General features: G+C 37.6%; 1 protein-coding gene across 1 annotated transcript in view; it reads right to left on the reverse strand.

Moving 5' to 3' along the window:
• LOC144022107 (mannosyl-oligosaccharide 1,2-alpha-mannosidase IA) overlaps positions 1–19,936 on the reverse strand; it is a 150,183-nt gene that overhangs the window by 105,724 nt on the left and 24,523 nt on the right. The window lies entirely within an intron of this gene.

The raw sequence follows: 19,936 nt of genomic DNA on the forward strand, positions 1-19,936 counted from the left end.
CTGATGAACAAGGGAATTTCCAACATCTGGGTTGCAGGGTTCTTTTGTGGGTTGTTTTGTTTGTCAAATTGACCCATTTAAAGTTGACCCCAACTGTTATGTTGTGGGTCAAATTAACTTTATTTATAAAGCACTTAAAACAACCACTGTTACATACAAATTGCTGTATTAAACCAATTATATTGTCCAATATTAAAATTAAATAAAAATCTACATACACTAGGGGTGCTTGTGCGTGTGGATGGTCTCTGTGTGTCCTGCGATTGGCTGGCAACCAGTTCAGGGTGTCCCCGCCTACTGCCCAGAGCCAGCTGGGATAGGCTCCAGCACCCCCCACGACCCTTGTGAGGTGCAAGTGGTTCAGAAAATGGATGGATGGATGTATGGATGAATGGATATTGTGTTTGTTCCACATCACAATTCATGGGTCAATTTGACCCGCTCTAATGCTTAAGTTATCAGAAAAATATCACATAATGCAATGCAAAAATCCACAAATGAAAAATGTAGGTAAAGCAGACTAAATTTAATCTATTTTTCCCCCTAAATGCTCCCAACGAGTCAATTTGACCCGCATCATGAGAGGAAGGTTTATTCATCGGTTGTCAGAGTTTTACATATTCATCATCATGCATGCAAATGAGAATATTATACAGCAATCAATCGCTATCGTCTTCGCTATCTGTCGGGTGATCTCCGCAGCCGCCCACCACCATGGAGGGGGTGTGTGGGGGTTCAAAAGTGCAGCCATCAAGGGCATCTGCCATTTGTCGGGGATCAAACCTGCGTACGCTTGATGTGCGCTTGTAAGCGAGCTGGCCGTGACACTTTTCTTATCAGTCAACATGCTTGATTAGAGGCGAGGTCATGAAGGGAAAGTTCCGTGTTGGTTGTCGTGCTTCATGCTGTAAAAGGGGCTGGGGGATTCCAGCTGTTTGGGGAGTTAGTTGTGGCGAGCAGTCGGCCTGAGAGTGTTGGCATGTGTGAGTTACAGAGCTACATGCGATTCGACTGTTGTTTCAGGACAAGTGATCGTGTGAGGTGTTAATTCGGTGATGCGGCTCCTAAGACCTGCCACTAACCATAAATGTGATAATAAAACCTAACCCTTAATTAACCACTCAATCTTAAGCCCTAACCTAAAAGTCCATGTGAAGCAAAAATAAAAGTCATCTACATTTGACATGAACAAAAGATCAAATAGCCAAGTACGATTTCAAAGTAGTGAAAAATGAAGCCTCTTCTCCCCTCTCAAACATTGAAGGGTGCTCAACTGCCAACTGTCAATCAAATAGCACTGCTACGACCTGGGGGGGAAAAAACGATGCTAGCTCATCTCGCATCTTTCTTATGTCTACACACCTGTAAATGTTTCAGGCACTAAAATATTAAAGCCTCCAGGTCATCATGGGGCTCTTTCCTGCGTGACAATGAGGCACTCTAAAGTGGACATGTCAGCCCGGAGCGCTGGTCCACATGCTGGCTGTCAGGTCAGGATTTGTATTTGTCAATTTTCCCCCCTCCTCACTATTCCGCCAGTCTCTGTGTGACGTGTGTGCACTCGCTGCTGACAACGAGGCACTCTAAAGTGGCCACAACAGTATGAATGAAGCGCCAGCCCATATGCTGGCTGTCTAGTCGGAATTTTTTATTTATTTTTTTAATCCTTGATCCTTGCACTTCAGGCAGTCCCTATGTGGTATACATGCACTCGCTGCTGACATCGAGGCACTCTAAAGTGGCCACAGAAGTCTGACTGCAGTGCTGGTCCATTTGCTGGATGTCTAGTCAGAATTTTATTTTATTTTTAATTTCCTTGATCCTTGCACTTCAGCCAATCCCTGTGTAGCATGCATGCACTCGCTGCTGACAACGAGACACTTTAAAGTGGCCAGTCCACACACTGGATGTCAAGTCTGATGTTTTTTCCCTCTTTTCGGTGTGGCATGCACACACTCACTGCCAACAACAAGGCACTCTAAAGTGGCCATGCCAGCCCAAAGCCCTGGTCCACACTTTGGCTGTTGTGAAAATTGTCATCACCTTGCTCTTCCGCCTCCATGACGTGCACACACTCACAGCTGACAATGAGGCGCTCTACGCGGTCACGCCAACCCGACATGCCGATGCACACGATGATGGTCAAGTTGGATATTAAAAAAAATAAAATAAAAATTCCCCCACCTCACACTTCTGCTTTCTCTCCGTGACGTGCATGCACTCATGGCCAACAACAAGGCGCTCTACAGTGGCCAAAAATTAGGTGTTAAGTTGAATCTTACAATCTTATAACTGTGGTTACAGTTTGGAACGTTAAAAAGTGACTTTAATTAAACATTGCCTGTACAATAAATACGGTTTGACTGTCCCATCATTTAGTTTGGGAAACTGTGGAAATGTTATTCACTTGTAAGTTCTCCCGACGAGTGCACGTCGGAAACAAAGGCGTGACACAAAAGTGAAGAGCGAGCGAGCGAGTCCGCGACAAGCACTGTGGGAATTTCAAGGGTGGCGACCCATTTCTAGTAACCAGGAGAATGAGCTACGTTTGCGTGCCCATGACAAGCAGACTGTATCCAAAAAAAAACAAAAAAAAACTCCTCCTCCATGAAGCAGCAAGCGCCCCCATTGATAGCACATTTTAATGAATTGCCATGACGCTCGAATAAATGAGCTGCCGCCCGTGTTATTTTCCACGCTCATCAATATTCATGTTGTGCAAACATGCACCAACCAGCCCCTTAATTACGAAGTCTTAAAATACGCACACAAAAAAAAAAGCGTCAGCCGAGGCTTGGCGGATTTCAGGCCTTAACTGGCTCAAGTGATGATTTCGCACACACGCTGAGGAAAAACGTTCAAGCCCCCGCCGAGAGAAGCATCCGCGTTTTAATTAGTGCACAAACAGGCAGCTCGGAGGGGTAAACATGATCACAGTATTTCAAATATATATTTCTATTGTCAACGTGAACTTCTCGCGCCAGCCCCCACAGGCTCCCTCGAAAAAGACGATTGCTTCGCAAAACGCAACGGAGACTGTCATGTCATCGCCTTCTCGATGACCTCACAGGCCTGTCAAGAGAGAAGACGATAACAAACTGCATTTGCTTTCCCGGAATTAACAACATGAAATTAAATCAACTTCAATGAAATCAAATAGCAAACAATAAACTGTCAATCTGCATTTACTTTCCTCAGGTGGCAACAAATAAATACTACTACGACTACTTCCACTCCAACAACTCCTACAACTAATCGTCATTGTTGTCATCATCATTTACAAAAAAAATATTATTATTAAGAGATAATGAAATTATAAATTAGCCAAAAATAATAAAATTGAAGTGCACCTACGACATTTTTATTTTTTTTTGAACATATAAACAGATGAACAGCAGAGATAAAACAGAAAACAACAATCAAAAGAGAAGAAAATCCCAATAAAATAATCATTCAATCAATCATAACTTACATGTTCAAAAGGGAGTAGGAAGAAGTTAAAAACTTATCTAGTCCTACCCCTTTTACTCAATATATTTAAACTTATTTCATTATTAATACAATTTTAATTTACTAATTATTAAAAAAAATAAATAAATAAAAATAATAATAATAAATGATATATATAATCCAAGTTATATATATATATATATACATATATACATACATACACACATATATATATATATAAATATACACATATACATACATACATATACACACATATACACAAGTGCACTTAACATATTCACATTTACCAAAAACATATATACATAAATTTACTAAACATATACCATAATACCTATCTAGATCATTTACACATACTCACATGTACATTTTTCATATTCTGGTCTGACATAGATAATTTTTTTGAACTTTACTTTTAAACATTTTTTTAAACTCCAGCATTGAGTCACAATTTTTCAGAGCAATTTCCAGATGATTCCACAGATCAACACCTTTTACAGATACACACCTTTGCTTAATATTTGTTCTTGTTTTGGGTTTTTTGTACACACTTGTACCCCTTATATCATAAGGACTGTGTCTAATTTCAAATAACTTCTGAGTACTGTGGCAGAGTGAATTGTTATAAACTTTATACATTATTTGTGCTATTTTAAAATCCACCAAGTCATAAAATGTCATTGCATTTAATTTAATAAATAGTGGATGTGTTGGTTCTGTATATTTTGATCCATTAATAATTCTTATAGCTTTCTTTTGCAATTTGAAAACGGTGTTAGTATTTGTTTTATATGCCATTCCCCATAATTCCACACAATAGGTCAAATATGGTAATAATAGTGAACTATATAATATATATAATGATTTCATGTTTAAAACATCCTTACTTTTATAGAGTATCCCTATGATTTTTGACATTTTCCTTTTAACAGTTTTATGTGTGGCTTCCAACATAATTTATCATCGATAATAACTCCAAGGAATTTATTTTCATTCACCCTTTCTATTTCAATTGAATTCAATTTTAACTTGATGAGTGATTTGTCTAGTGCCAAAAACTATGAACTTGGTTTTATTTAAATTCAATGATAATGTATTCACATCAAACCAATTTTTTAATATATTCAATTCATACTCCACAGTAGTCAGAAGCTGCTTCAGGTTTTCTCCTGAACAATAGAAAGTTGTATCATCAGCAAATAAAACACTTTTCAATATTTTTGAGACATAGCAAATATCATTTATGTACAGTATAAATAATTTAGGGCCAAGCACAGACCCTTGGGGAACTCCATGAGTGATCTTCATGTGTTCTGATTGTACATTATTAAACTGCACATACTGATATCTATTATCCAAATAACTTTTCATCCACTTATAAGCTAAACCTCTTAATCCATATTTCTTTAATTTATTCATTAATATAGAATGATCTATAGTATCAAAAGCTTTTTTTAAATCCATAAAAATCCCAACAGTAAATTTTTTATTATCTATTTCGGTAGATATTGCTTCTACAAGCTCCATGACTGCCATTGAGGTGGTCCGTTTTTCTCTAAACCCATATTGAGTTTCACTTAAGAGCTTATGTTTCTCAATAAAATTATCCAATCTATATGAAAATAATTTTTCTAGAATTTTTGAGAACTGTGGCAACAATGATATTGGTCTGTAGTTATTAAACGTGTGTCTTTCTCCACTTTTATGAACAGGAATGACTTTGGCTATCTTCATTTTTGATGGAAATATACCAGTTTTAAATGATAAATTACAAATATATGTAAAAGGTTGTACAATATATTTCATAATACTTTTAACTAATGTCATATCAATGTTAAGACAGTCAGTAGACTTTTTATTTTTTAATGTTTTCACAACATTTAATACTTCTATATCATTAACATCATTAAGAAACATTGTGGATGAATTATTTACAATGTTCTTATCTATTTCACGTTTGTTTCTTGGCTCTGGGATTTTGTTTGCCAAGTTACTGCCCACGTTAACTAGATATTCATTAAAATTATTAGCTATGTCAGAAATTTCATCAATTACCATATCGTTATCTTTTATAAAATATTGTGGAAAATTTGTTTTTTTAGAACTTTTTTTAATTACATGATTTAGTGTTTTCCATATTTCTTGTGTATTGCTTTTATTCTGTTCTAATAATTCATGGTAATAATCTTTCTTTCTTATTCGAATAATATTTGCTAATTTATTTTTATAGATCTTGTACTTTGTTTCAGCTTCCACAGTTCTCAATTTAATAAATCTTTTATATAAATTATTTTTCTTTTTGCATGCATTCTGTATTCCCTTCGTCATCCATGTCTTATTTGGACCTTTATACTTTCTTGTAATTTTAATTGATGGACAATGTTTATTATATAAAGAAATAATGGTTGACTGAAATTCACTATATGCAATATCAGGATCGTTATTTGAATAAACCTCAGACCAGTTGTGTTTCTCTAAATCCAACTTAAAGGCAGCCATGGAGCGTGTTGTTCTTACTCTAGTTTCAAATGTGTAAGTAGTCGGCTTCATTTTTTTATCAAAATAATCATAAAAAATTGCAAAGATCGGGAGGTGATCACTTATATCGTTAATAAGGAATCCACTTTCTATTTTAAGGTCAATTTTATTTGTGAATATATTATCAATTAGTGTAGCTGTATCGATTGTTATTCTACTAGGTTTTATAATAACAGGAAATAAACTATTACTATACATCATATTTATAAAATCAGTTGTCTTCTGATAATACTTTTTCTAGCCGATCACCAATCTTTTAAAAAGTCTGACCTGCCGATCACGATTTTTGCGGATGCCGATTTTTTTATTTTTTATTTTTTTCATAACAAGCAGCGTATACCTTCATTTTCCCAATCTTATTTTACCGGAAAACATTAAACAATATCAATGAAATCATACAAATGGGTTGTTTTAACTGCACATTAATTTTTTCTCTTAAATAAAAATGTAAATCCTATTAGTCATCTCAGCAGAAGAGGACAGTAGCTGACTTTTTCACACCTCTGAGGAGGTAGATGCGATTGGTGGAAAAGACTGATTCATTTTTACGGGATCGACAGATCACCGATCACCCAAAATTATGGAAATCGGGGCCGAAAAATCAGCTGGATCGGTGCATCCTTATAATTAAATTAAAATTTAATTCTTTTTTTTTTAAAGTTTTATTTTATTTTATTTATTAATTGTATATATATATATATATATATATATATATATATATAAAATGATGACTTGACAAAAAAAGTATATCTAAAAAAACAGATTAAAATAAAATCTTTAAATGGATACTTGACTCATTGAGCCATTTTCAGCAGTAAAAAAAATTAATGTTTTGTCCATAATTAATGTGGTAACTTCATTATTTTTCATTCTTCTACTTGCTGTCGACTGATGATGACATCACCTGTGCACCTATTTATTTATTTATTTATTTATTTATTTTTAGTTTTATGTTTACTGTATTTATTAAAATTTATATATAAAATGATGACTTGACTAAAAAGTATATTTTAAAAAACAGATTAAAACATAATCATTAAAGGGATACTTACCATTTTCAGCAGTAAAAAAAGTTAGTATTTTGTCCATTAATGTGGTAACTTCATTATTTTTCATGTACAATTAATACCTTTAAAAAGTCATTTTTCTACTTGCTGTCGACATCACCTGTGCTGAGGAAGTAGGTAGCGACCAATCACGGCTCAGTTAACTGACCAAACCCAGACAACAGGTGAGCCAACTTAACTATTCACTGCTGAAAATTGTTCAACGAGTCAAATCATGCATCAGCCAAAAAATTTATCTGCAGTGGTAAAAGCAGGAAATTAGAATTCCCACTAATGCCTTCCACACCTTTATCCATTTTCTCACCAAAACTCAGTAAACTTGTACATAAGATTTTTGTCCCCAACACTGTATACAACATAACATATCAGAGCAATCTCTGCATACAGCACACCACCTTTATGAAGGCGCAATTGTTTGCTGCAGTCTGTGGGTTTGGTATCCAGCTGCCGCAAGAGGCTAAAAAGAGGCGAGCAAAACAACTCGCATCCACACTAATAGCCACTGGCCCAGTGGAAAGGGCTTAACTGGAAACCATCCACACGGACTCATTCACACGTGTACCCCCACATCCGTACGTAAATCCTGCCAAGAGCTGCCATGATGGACTCTCTTTTTGAGCGACTGGTCTTCGTGTTAGCCAAACATGACCGCTCGAATTGTGTTTGCCAAAGAGGCCGAAAAAAACACAGGGGATGAGAGCACTTGGACAGAACGCGCTGATAACGGGCCATTTTGTTGTGTAGCGTCACGGGATTGGTTGGGCTGCACCTTTCATAGAGAACAGCAGCAACATGTGCACAAGGCCACTTTTAAGTGGCAGTGTGAAAAAAAGGGATGATTATGATTATGTTTTTTTTTAAGTCACAGCTTTACAAATGTGAATGCCTTGACTTACAGGCTACATCCGAGTGAAATGTGTGGACCAGGGCTGGACTGGCCATCTGGCATACAGGGCAGATGCACGGTGGGCCGGTGTCCTTTAGCGCTGATGTGGTGATATTCAATTATTACTTTTCTCCATTTTACCCAGAGAGACCAGCCCACAATTTTGCAGCTCCTTCATCCATTTACAATATAGAGATCAAACTGAACCAATAAACATCAGACGTAGAGCTATGTGGTAGCCAAGGGAGGTCAGGAAATCCGGCTGGGCCGGCGAGCCAAAGTCAAAATGCCAGGGGCAATTATTTGTGGGCAAGACAGTTAGGAAACATTTCAGAGGTGCAACGATTAATCGATTACTCGACAACTAATCGATCATGAAGTCAATCGATAATGACTTTGATGAGACTTTTTTTTATTTAACTCTTTGACCGCCCAAAATGTTTAATAACGATTAGTAAAATCATGATGTATGCCGCCATAAACGTTAAATGACGTCAACTACATTTTTTAATTTTTATTTTATTTTTTTTAAATCAATGGGCAGTGAGCGCTTCCTGGTCAATGGGTTGTGGAATCAAAAACACTAACTATGGCCAGCAGGTAGCAGCATTGTAGCTCTTTTCAATGGGCTGCTGGTGTATGACATTACAATGAAACATGATGAAATAGAATGTTTTCAAGGATGACGTGCATGATCAAAGCCTTTGTCATATTAAAGTTCTTTTTTTTGATAACGTGTGGCAGTAAAAGAATTAAAATTGTCCAAATCCTCAGAAATTCAGCCTCTCAACAGTAAATATTCTGCATTTTCTGTTATTTTCACTTGCATCAAAATAAAATATTTGCAGGCATCCGTTTTATTTTGAAAATCTAAATAATCAACAATTTTTCAAATCAGTAACTGATTCTTAATGTGTTTTTGCATTTTCTGTCTGAATGTATTTTTTGTTAATATGGGTTTGTTTGTTTGTTTTTAATCTGATTCATCGATTAATCAAAACATAGACAGATGAATCGATTACTAAAGTTATCATTAGTTGCTGCCCTAAAAGATTCAGCTGGATGTTACAATTGCAATTACAATGGCAATTTGTTTCTCAAAAAAGGATTATATTCAAACACAGCATTTGATTAACTCATTCACTAAAGTCTCTTCTTTCATCAAGAAAAATTATATTTTCTATCTTTTCCCGTTTTGCAGCAATTAGCATTAGAATATAACTAAGTAACGAAGGGCTTTTTTTCCAACACAGCCCTGGTTGATCTCCTTTACTCTGCTGCCACCTGCTGGCCGTTTGTGTAATAACTAACATTTATTCAACCATTCTTTGCAGTTAAGAGGCTGCATCAAACCCTTCTGTATGTTCTTGCACAAAAAAAAAACAAAAAAACAATAAAACAAAAAAAAAACGTATAAATACATCTTCGGGACACTTAAAACATTTAAAATAGAACGTATTTATACGTTTTTGGGAGAAAATGAGTTCAAATACATTTTCATGGCAACTACAAGACATTATGCAATAATCAATAACTCTGTATTGACGACTACTTGAATGTATGAAAGTTGCATCAGTGCATTTTCACACAGGAGGGAGAAAAAGGCCGTCTAAATCCCCTTTCACGCTGTCTCCATCATATTACCTCAGAAGCTAGAAAATTTGATTTGACTTCACAGGCCATTGTTGGCAGGCAGTTGGAAGGGGCTTAAGGCCGCAAGCGCCTGATTGGCTGACATGCAACCACAACAAGAAAAAAGTCTCTTCTTTCTACTTCCCGTGATATTTCCCAGAGCCCTTTGCTCTCATATGTGGCTTGCAGTGTCAGGCCCATGCTGAGGCGACCCTGCTTTTTTTTGCTTTTTTTTGTTTGGCTGTGTAAGCACAACCCCCCCCCCCTTATACCCCCCGCCGCTCCTCTCTGAGCAGACAGTAAAACAAAGACCATCTTTGTCCGCTTTGCCGATCGGACGCTGACAGGGCGCGGACGAGAAAAACGGTGTCGGCTGGTAACGAGCGCATTCGCGCCGCCGGGAGACGTCTCTGCCAGAACAACAAAGGCGGACGACGGCCGGTCTTTAAAAGACGCCGGACCCCCATCTCGTCATCTCCACCAGTCTCGGGCTGGTGTTTATCTTTGCTCTTGCAGAGACTGCACTGTTTTAACAGCTTGTCTCGGCTTTCCGCCCGTGTCTATCCAAATGTCACGTTTTGGCCACAAATGAGAAGACAATGGACTTTATCAAACGGCTCAGGCGGCTGATAAGATGCTGGAAGGCCAGAGGCATAAACAAGCCCGAGAGGAGTCTGACGGCTGATGCGGCGTAAACATCAACTACAGTTAAAAGCCCCTTTCATGCTGGTTATATCAGCCAATCCTCGGGTGTGCAGTGGGCAGAGCCAACGGGGCCAACCCGGGTGTTAACAGTCCGTACACATGTATTAGCTACGTTATAACACATACCAGTACACATTTAATTACTTCTTTGATTTAATTGTTGCGTAAATAAATAGCTAGTGTACTGATCACGAAGCAACAAACAAAAAAAAAAAACTGACATTGAATAAACATTTTTGTTCACAAAAAAAAACGAGAGCACTTAAAAAAAATCAATGCTGAAGTTCCATGCTACGTTTATAAAACTAACTATAGTGAAAATATTCTTTTTTCGTCTTTGTCAAGTAATTTCATACATGACTTTTTCCGGTTGATTTTAAAAGTGTTTATTTTGGTTTTACTGTTTGGCCGTGCAGAAGAAGGAAGGTCAACAAAAAAATACTAATACTAAAAAAATTTAAAACTAAAATGAAGCATTTCCCAATAAAACTGAAGAAAAACAAAAGACGAAATGAAAACTAATGACAAATCCAAAATCTTGCTAATCACAGAATATTATGCTAACGTTTTAGCATTAGCAAGATTAGCAGCCATTGCTATCAGGGGCGGTTCTAAGGTCAGAGGTTTAAGGGTGCTGAGTTCGCGGCCAGGTAAGATTAATTAAACCATTTTCACATTTATGACAGAGACTAACACTTTTGGTCACGGGCATCCAATCATTAGCTTGTCAGTAGCACCTTGGCTTTATTATTATTAGCACATTAGCTTCTCCCATTGGTTCTAATTCTGACCACCTGAAACATTTCCAAGCTAGGAAAAAACATCAGTTAACACTGACATAGCTGCTGTAATTTTATTAAAATACTATATTTCAACAAGCTAACAAACTTTCTGCACAATCATGCTAGCACGCTTCGCTAGCTTGTTTAAAAGGACACAGGCTAAATTTAAAAAACACCCAGATAATCGCTTTAATTTTGGGCTTGCTGACATTTAATTTAGGGCTAGAAATCAATTATCAACCCTCACAAACATCTTTGCTTTTTTAAGTGGAAATTTTAGCTTTAGCTGTTAGCGTTTGATGAAAACAAGTGCAAATCATGTTTCCTGTTTATAAAATGTGCATTTTCTGACATGTTTAGAGCAAAAGACTACACTCTATCATCCAAAAAAAAAAATCACCACAGACTCGTCCTCAACCAAATCAATCAATCAATCAATCCCACTGTGTCTTAGCCACGACATTTTGGTCAATGGTTCACTCCCGTAATGGCCACTGTATAAAATAGGCGGTTTCAGCACAGAGGCCAGAAATAATAGTGGAGTTCATGTCGGAGCGTCTGGCTGCATGCACATAACATCTGTTAGTCCACCTCAGCTCACGAGCAGCCATTCAGCCGCTCCACAAAAATGGACTGACAGCATCCATTAGCCAATTTAGCGGCGGCGGCCCACTTCCTTATCCCCGTCCCGGCTGTCAGTCATGCCGGCCGCGAAGCAAATGGAGCACTTTGGCCGGCGTAATTGCAACGGAGGATGACAACGGCGCTTCGAGGTGGGTGTGGCAGTCAACTGTGTTGAAACCGGCCGCTACCAAATCATGGACGGAAGCTTGAACAATTGCCAGCAAACGTCAAAGCCAGTCCAAAGTTGAAAGGACAAGTTGATGTAAAAGGTAAGTTGACGGGACCGGTTGGGACATTCCAGGAAGTTAGAAACGTTCAGGAATATTTTTACAGCTGAAATTTGCAGGTTAAAGAAGGCAACAACTTGAGCAATACATGAAATGAAAAAAATATCAGGAATTTTCACCATATCGTTTTTCCTCAATTGCTGTTTATTGACCAATTGTTGTTCATTTGATATTTAGTAATGAAAACACCACACATTAACAAATATTGAGCAATATCACATGAAAGGGAGTGATGTACTCGCCAACCATTTTGAAGCCGGTTCAGTTACTGCTTTGCTCATTGTTTTCCAAAGTAAAAGCAGATGTTTGAAAATGTCTTATTTTCCAAAAGTAATCAATCAGTCTGAGAATAATTGCAGATGAGAGGCTGAAATTAGAAGATTCAGCCCCAAAAATGGCTCTAAACAATTACTCTATGATTAAAATAGTTGTTGATTAATTTGATAATCGATTACTTGCCGATTAATAGATTAATTTTGACACCTCTAACCGATACCTTGAAATAAGGCCTGGATATCAGATATAACACTTTACAAAAGTGTGTCTTTTTTTATTTCATTTTATTTGTAGCAGCTACAACATTGGCATAGAAACAGGAGTTCAGAACATTCATACAAAGTATCTCGTGGCTGGGTTTCAACCATTTGAAATCTGGGGCATAGCAAAAATGTTTTAAATACATTTGAACAAAAAATTTCGCACAGAGATTAAAAAAAAAAAGGAAAATATCGGGTTTCACATTTCGGGTTCGGCACCATGTGAGCGACTGTTATTCATGCAGAGCTCCTACAAAATTCGGAGGGGGAAAAAAAAAATCATAAATGGGACAAAGTGGGGTGAAAAAACTACTCTCCCTAGTTGCTTAAGCACGATTGTATCGTTTTTGTGTATCAAATCACAAGCCTGTGCTTGGCGGAGGTAATCATGAATCCTCACCTCCTTTCAAAAGCAACAGTGAGGTAGTGAAAGCATGAACGGTTGCAATTCAGTGAAGGATTAGTTCACGTATCGACCAATAATCGCCCCCCCACCCGCGGCCCACCAGAGTAAATAACCCGAACGTCAGGCCGACGACAGGCCAAAATTGCCTTATTGATTCACGCCGCCACTTTTCCAGCGGCGCCGTTGAAAAATTTGTGTCAGAGCGACTTAAAAAGAGGAACATGATGGTGATCAGCTCAAATTGGGCTCCCTGTGTTTGAGTGTTGCTGAGTCATGGTCTTTCCTGTGCTGAGAAGGTGAACCATGTCTTAACAGCGCTGACTCATGGGAACAATCAAACGAGCCCGAGCAGACGTGTCTTTTCATGCCTTCCCGCGCTCACTATATGATCAGTCGCTAAAAGCTGCACAGGAGAGACTGACAGCTTCTTTGAACCGACTCACCGGGAAGAAAGCTACACCAATTGTCTCCGGCTTTGCCTCCATTTTTTTTTTTTTTTGTGCTGCATCTGCACAAACATTATTACTGGTACTGCCTCTTGGTAGCTTCTAAAAAAAAAATGAGACGACCTATCAGAAGACAGCAGTGAAAGGCCAAGGTTGTAAAAAGTAACTTTTGTTCACGTCATTGATTGGTTTGAGCTCTCTACATCCCAAGACTGTTTTAGAGTGCCTCGTTGTCAGCTGAGTGCATGCATGTCACAGTGAGAAAGGAAAATAAAATATTAAAAATGTCACTATTATACCGCAGCTTCACACTAGTGTGGTTGCTCTTTTAGAGCGCCTCATTGTCAGCCTCAAGTGTGTGCTTGATATGCCAAAGAAGGTGGAAGAGCTGGGAGAAAGAATTATTTTTTATTTTATTTTTTTTAATAAATCCGACTTGACAGCCAGCATGACTGGGGCTTCAGTTGGCGTGGCCACTTTAGAGTGCCTCATTGTCAGCTGTGAGTGCATGCACGTCACAGTGAAAAGAACAACAAATTATTAAAAATGTTAATATTATGTATACCAGAGCTTCACACTAGTGTGGCTGCTGTTTTAGAGCGCCTCATTGTCAGCCTCGAGTGTGCGCTTGACATGCGAAAGAGCTGGGAGAAAGGATTTTATTTTTTTTTAAATAAATCCGACTTGACAGCCAGCATGACTGGGGCTTGAGCTGGCGTGGCCGCTTTAGAGTGCCTCGTTGTTGCGTGTGGAAAAGCCCCTGCTAAATGAAGTTGAGTTTACTTTTCTTTTTTTTTTTTTTAAGTCACACATCGATCATGCAAATTAGAAAAGAATGGAAAAAAAATTTCAAACAGACATTTTGGGAAGATAATTCTCACATAGTGATGCTAAAAAAATTGTAATTATGACAGAGGTCCTGCAAAATCTAAAAAAAATAATGTTCACATAAAGATTAAGTAAAATTGAAAAAAAAACCATTTTGAGGCTGCAAAATAATTGTAAAAATTGTCAATTGTGAACACAGCAAAATTATATATTTTTTTTTAGATTTTACATTATTTTTTGTACATTTTACAAAATACACAAAAAAATAACTTTTTCTTTTTTTTTACACTGGTCAAAATATCAAAAATATTTTAACACAGATAATGCCTATTTTTTATTTATTTTTTTATCACAGCGATCCTGGAAAACAAACTTAAAGAGATACTTCACTTATTTAGCCCATTATAGGAATAAAAAGTTCATATTTTGTCTTTAATTAATTTGATACTTTCATTATTTTTCACGTACAATTAGTACCTTTAAAAACACATTTTGCAACTTGCTGTCAACTGGAAATGACATCACAAGGGCTCAGGTAACCAAATACAGCTCACCTGTTTTCTAGGTTTGGTCATGTGACATTCACAAGCTGAGCTGTGATTGGTTACCTGAGCCCTTGTGATGTCATTTTCAGTCGACAGCAAGTTGCAAAATGTGTTTTTAAAGGTACTGATTGTATATGAAAAATAATGAAAATATCACATTTATTATAGGCAAAATATTAACGTTTGACTGCCAAAAATGGCTAAATAAGTCAAGTATCCTTTTGAACTTTCTACCTGAACATTGGAAGAGGAACTTTAAGAACAAACTGTTCAGGAAAAAGAAAGCCAAAAACTGCTCCCTGTGTAAACTTTTGTGTCGCAATTTGTTTGCAGGTGTGTTTTGTAATCCTGCAAAGTAGCAGGTGGAGCCCTTGGCGCAGGTAATAACCTCCAGAGTGGCGCACTATATTGTGTTGACTGAACTTTCTTATCACTTTACGAGATGGCTTCAAGTGGAGAGTGGACACAATCTTTTAGGGACAAAGAGCAACAACCAACTCTATTAAAAACGCATGCAAGGTTATCAAGGCTGCCTCGTGCTGATCTCCGGCACATTTCCTACCTAAAAAAAAAAAAAAACAGAAAAAAACGTGGCGTATGAGAGAGAGACTGGAGTGATGAACGATTCCAGAGTTAAGGAGCAGTGACTTACAGGCCGCCTTTAGCTAAGAAACGCGGAATGTTTCTCCACGCCGACACACGACTCGTAAATCTCCATCGTGTCGTCCAATAAAAGCAAGCCGCAGGGACGCCGGGGGAGAAGGGGCAAACCGTCGGGAAGTGCTGAGTGGACACTTTAGCGGCGTCGATACCTGGCGACGGGGAAACTCATGATCCCCGGTATAGTTTTTGTTTTGGATGGGAACGGGTGCGAAGTGAACTCTGACCTCGATAAACGAGGCGATGACACCGACGATGCTGACTCAGTTTCCCGTTTCCTGCCGCCAGACGGGAGAAAGTGAAGAGCACTTCCTGTTGCTGCGGGGTCACTTGATGAGTCAGGCGCCGAATAACAAGCACAAATGGTTGTGTTGCTTCCTTCATGTGGCATTTTGGGTGAAAATGGGTTTAAAATAAAAAAAAAATCATTTAAAATTGTACAAATCCTCTAATTTCAGCATATCAACAGTAATTTTTGACTTTTTTTTTTGGTAGCCCTTCATGAAAGAAGACTGATCATCTTCTGTGTTTAATCATAATAAAACATTTGTAAACTTTTTTTTTTTTTTTTTTACTTTGGAAAACAATGACCGAACTGGTAACATCGTACAACATCCATCACCCACCCCCCCTTTCTTTTTTTTTTATCACTATATGAATACAAAGTACAAAATAAACACTTATCACTGGTTAATAAAGAGTAATCGGGGGAAAATGCTTTTGTAATACACTCTAATGCAAAATCAAAATAAATCCGATTAGTCGATTAATCGGTTGAATAATCGACAGATTAATCGATTCTAAAAAATATTCGAAAGTGACAGCATTAGTAGAATGCAATTTTCAAATTACATAGTCTAAAACGATTCGATTTGATTCAAATAAAAAACGATTTTTTGATCTCACTGTTTGTTTCTCACTGATTGTTATACCCCTAATATGCATATATAAGGCAAATAATATAAACCGTATATAATAAACCGTATGTAATAAACATATATAGGCAAATGGGCAAAAAAGCAAATAATATATACCGTATATATGTTTATTACATACGGTTTATTATATACGGCATATATTATTTGCCTTATATATGTATATTAGGGGCTTGACCAATAAACCCAAAACATTTACGTATAATAAATCTGATCATGTTTATTGTGCTATAGAATAATTAATTGTTTGTGTTTATTATATAGGAAGAGGATCTTGAAAAAAAATCTAATTTAATCATAATTGCAATATTGCGGAAAAAAAAAGACTATTTTTCCAAAATGGCTGAGCCCAACCAAAATTGTTTTCTCCCTTCGGCGTTGGATAACGACTAAATTGTCGTGCAAGGTTCATTTGCATATAAAGCTCCCCCCCTTTTGTCAAGGGCACATTGCGAGCTGCGGTTGCCATGGTAACAGTCTTGTTTATGCCCCATACGTCTTTTCCCCGACTCCCACTACCAGCGCAGCTACAAGATGACCCTCTTTCCCAGCAGCGCGGTCCCGATCTCGACACTTTGAGGTGACTCTCGTCAGGCTAAAAATACACCTGAGGCATATGTGCAGGCAGGCAGGTAGGGACCAACTTTTGTGTGTGTTTTTTTTTTTTGTTTTGTTTTTTTTATATCTGCCAACATTCACAAAGCCAGATGTACTTTTACAACCTAATCACGACACTCCCGCTGTTTACATTAACATGATCATCTCCTTCTCCACATGTTAGCAGCGTCTCAGGGTAAATGTTGATTGGAAAAAAAAATAAAAAATTATATTATTATATTATTATTATTATTATTATTATTATATTATTATTATTGTTAATAATAATAATAATCATCATCATCATCATATTTAGGGGAGAGAATTGCCTAGTACGTGGCGATTCGATTCGTATCATGATTCATAGGTCACGATTCGATTTGATACCGATTAATCCCGATACAAATCTGTAAGTCGATTATTGCGATTTTTTTTTTCTTACCCAAATTTAGAAAATACTAATCTTGTACATGTACACTGAAATATTTGTATGAAAATTTATTTATTTGAAATTTAAGTATTTAACAAACAATCTGTTGCAATTGGTTTCATGTTTGAACAGCATTGAAATAAAATATGAAGGCTTAATGTGCCATTAATATAATATAGATTTTTTTCATGCTTAACGTGTGAACCCTAACTCTAAGTAAGACGTTTTGTTGAATATTTCCATTAAAAAATGATGTTAAAATATCAATTCGGGTGGATATAGAATTGATTCGAGAATTGCGCACTGTAATGTCGCAATATTTTGCCAAATCGATTTTTTTAACACCCACAACAATAATAATAATAATAATAATAATAATACCTAATTGATTGTCTTTATGGGGCGGCACGGTAGTCGAGTGGTTAGAACGTCCGCTTCCCAGTTCTGAGGTCTCCGGTTCGAGTCCAGGCTCGGACCTTCCTGGGTGGAGTTTGCATGTTCTCCCCGTGCCCGCGTGGGTCTTCTCCGGGTACTCCGGTCTCCTCCCACATTCCAAAGACATGCATGGCAGGTTAATTGGGCGCTCCGAATTGTCCCTAGGGTGTGCGTGTGAGTGTGGATGGTTGTTCGTCTCTGTGTGCCCTGCGATTGGCTGGCAACCAGTCCATGTGTCCCCCGCCTACTGCCCAGAGCCAGCTGAGATAGGCGCCAGCAGCCCCCGCGACCCTTGTGAGGAATAAGCGGTCAAGAAAATGGATGGATGGATGGATGATTGTCTTTATCAGACTCAGAGTCGCCAGTAGGAGTATTGATATTCAACAAATCCTCTGATTCGATTCACCTCTTGACCAGTAGGGGGCGCTTTGGGTATGTTTCGCATTGCATGGACGAAGACCGCACTCAACCAAATAACAAAACAAAATGGAGACTATAGCAAGCCAGAACGCTGCCTTCAACTTTTAAATCCGACGTTTGGGGTCATTTTGGATTACCTGTTCATTTAGAAAACAGGAAATAGACAAAAGTTTTTGTAAGCTGTTTTTTTTTTACATCACAGTTTAGTAAAGAATTGGTTTCAAAACATCACAATATTATTTCGTGAAGTGATAGACTATGTTTTTTTTTTTTCTGGGCCGATACAAAGCAAATAGAGTCAAAATGAAAAACATAACTACAATATAAAGCTGTTCGCGCTGGCTGACTATCATTTACAATTTTCATCAACTGGTGGGAAGAGCCCTATTGATCCCCCGCCTTTTGCACGCCCCTGTAAATAACTTGAAATGGAATCAAATCACAAGGTAACTTTTTCCAACATACCAGGGGGCGCTATTAAATTAATTTTAGAGGGTCAAGTTGGGGACCTCCCAAAAATTGGTGCGCTTTCGGGCATGTCGGGGCCTCCTAAAAGTCGATTACCTCATTGGAAGAATACCAGTAAACTCTTTCATAAGAGGACCTCAATATATCAAAAACAACAATAAAAACTGTGCTTGGCTTCAGATGATGTTTGGTCAGTCTAAGGTGAATGGAATGTGTGTGCGCAAGAAGATAGCAAACCGTTGCAAGCGTTACGTTATGGACGTTTTCAATAGGTGATAACCAAGCCCGTGGCGACGACTCGTCCCCAGTCGGCCCTTTGCTGTTATTTCTTCTTGAGTTTTTTTTTTTTCGTTTTTATCTTAGCGGCAGCGTGGGAGTGTTAGCCTACTAAGCGCTTATTGATCAGCAGGCTCGCTATCCTCGGCGAGTCACGCGGCATCCTACACAACGCGGCGGACATGTGAAGAGAAGCTTGTTAATGCCGCTACTACTAAGAAGCTCCCCTTTTCACACTGCACTATGCGTTGGCGCTTTTCCATTTGGTAAAAGCAGGTAGTATACGGTACATCGTTCTGGCACCGCAAATGTATTTTTTCACATTGAAATGAACTGAAATGTTGTTTGTTTGCATAGGTACATTTACTTGAGTAACTTTTTGAAAATAATGTACAGTACGTGTTTTTGTTTTATTTTATTTTATGATTTGAAGATGCCAGCATTTGCATAGATTTTTTTTGTTTTTGTCTGTCTAATGACATTGTTTTTAAAAATAAATCAGACTTCATGTTCAAGCAGTTACTCAGTACTTGAGTATTCTTTTAAATGAATACTTTTTCACTTGAACTTGAGTGATTTTTTTGATGACTACTTTTTACTTGTTCTTGAGTAATATTTTGAAGAAACACTAACACTTACTTGAGTCCAATTTTTGGCTACTCTACCCACCTCTGTTTATTTATTTCAGCCTGCACTAAAAATACCAGAATGTTTTTTGTTGTTGTTGTTGTTTTTAACTCATTTGCTCACCAACAACATATAAATACGTTGTTGTTTTTTAATGTTTTAAGTGTCCCAAAGACGTATTTATACGTTTTGTTGTTGTTGTTGTTTTTTATGCAAGAGCATACAGATAACTTTAATGCAGCCTCTGAAATGGAAAGAACGGTTGCAGAAATGGTAATTATTACACAAATGGCCAGAAGGTGGCAGCAGAGTATAAGAGATCAACCAGGGCCATGTTG

This window comes from Festucalex cinctus, chromosome 7, assembly GCF_051991245.1.
Source record: "Festucalex cinctus isolate MCC-2025b chromosome 7, RoL_Fcin_1.0, whole genome shotgun sequence".
Classification (NCBI taxonomy): Eukaryota; Metazoa; Chordata; class Actinopteri; order Syngnathiformes; family Syngnathidae; genus Festucalex; species Festucalex cinctus.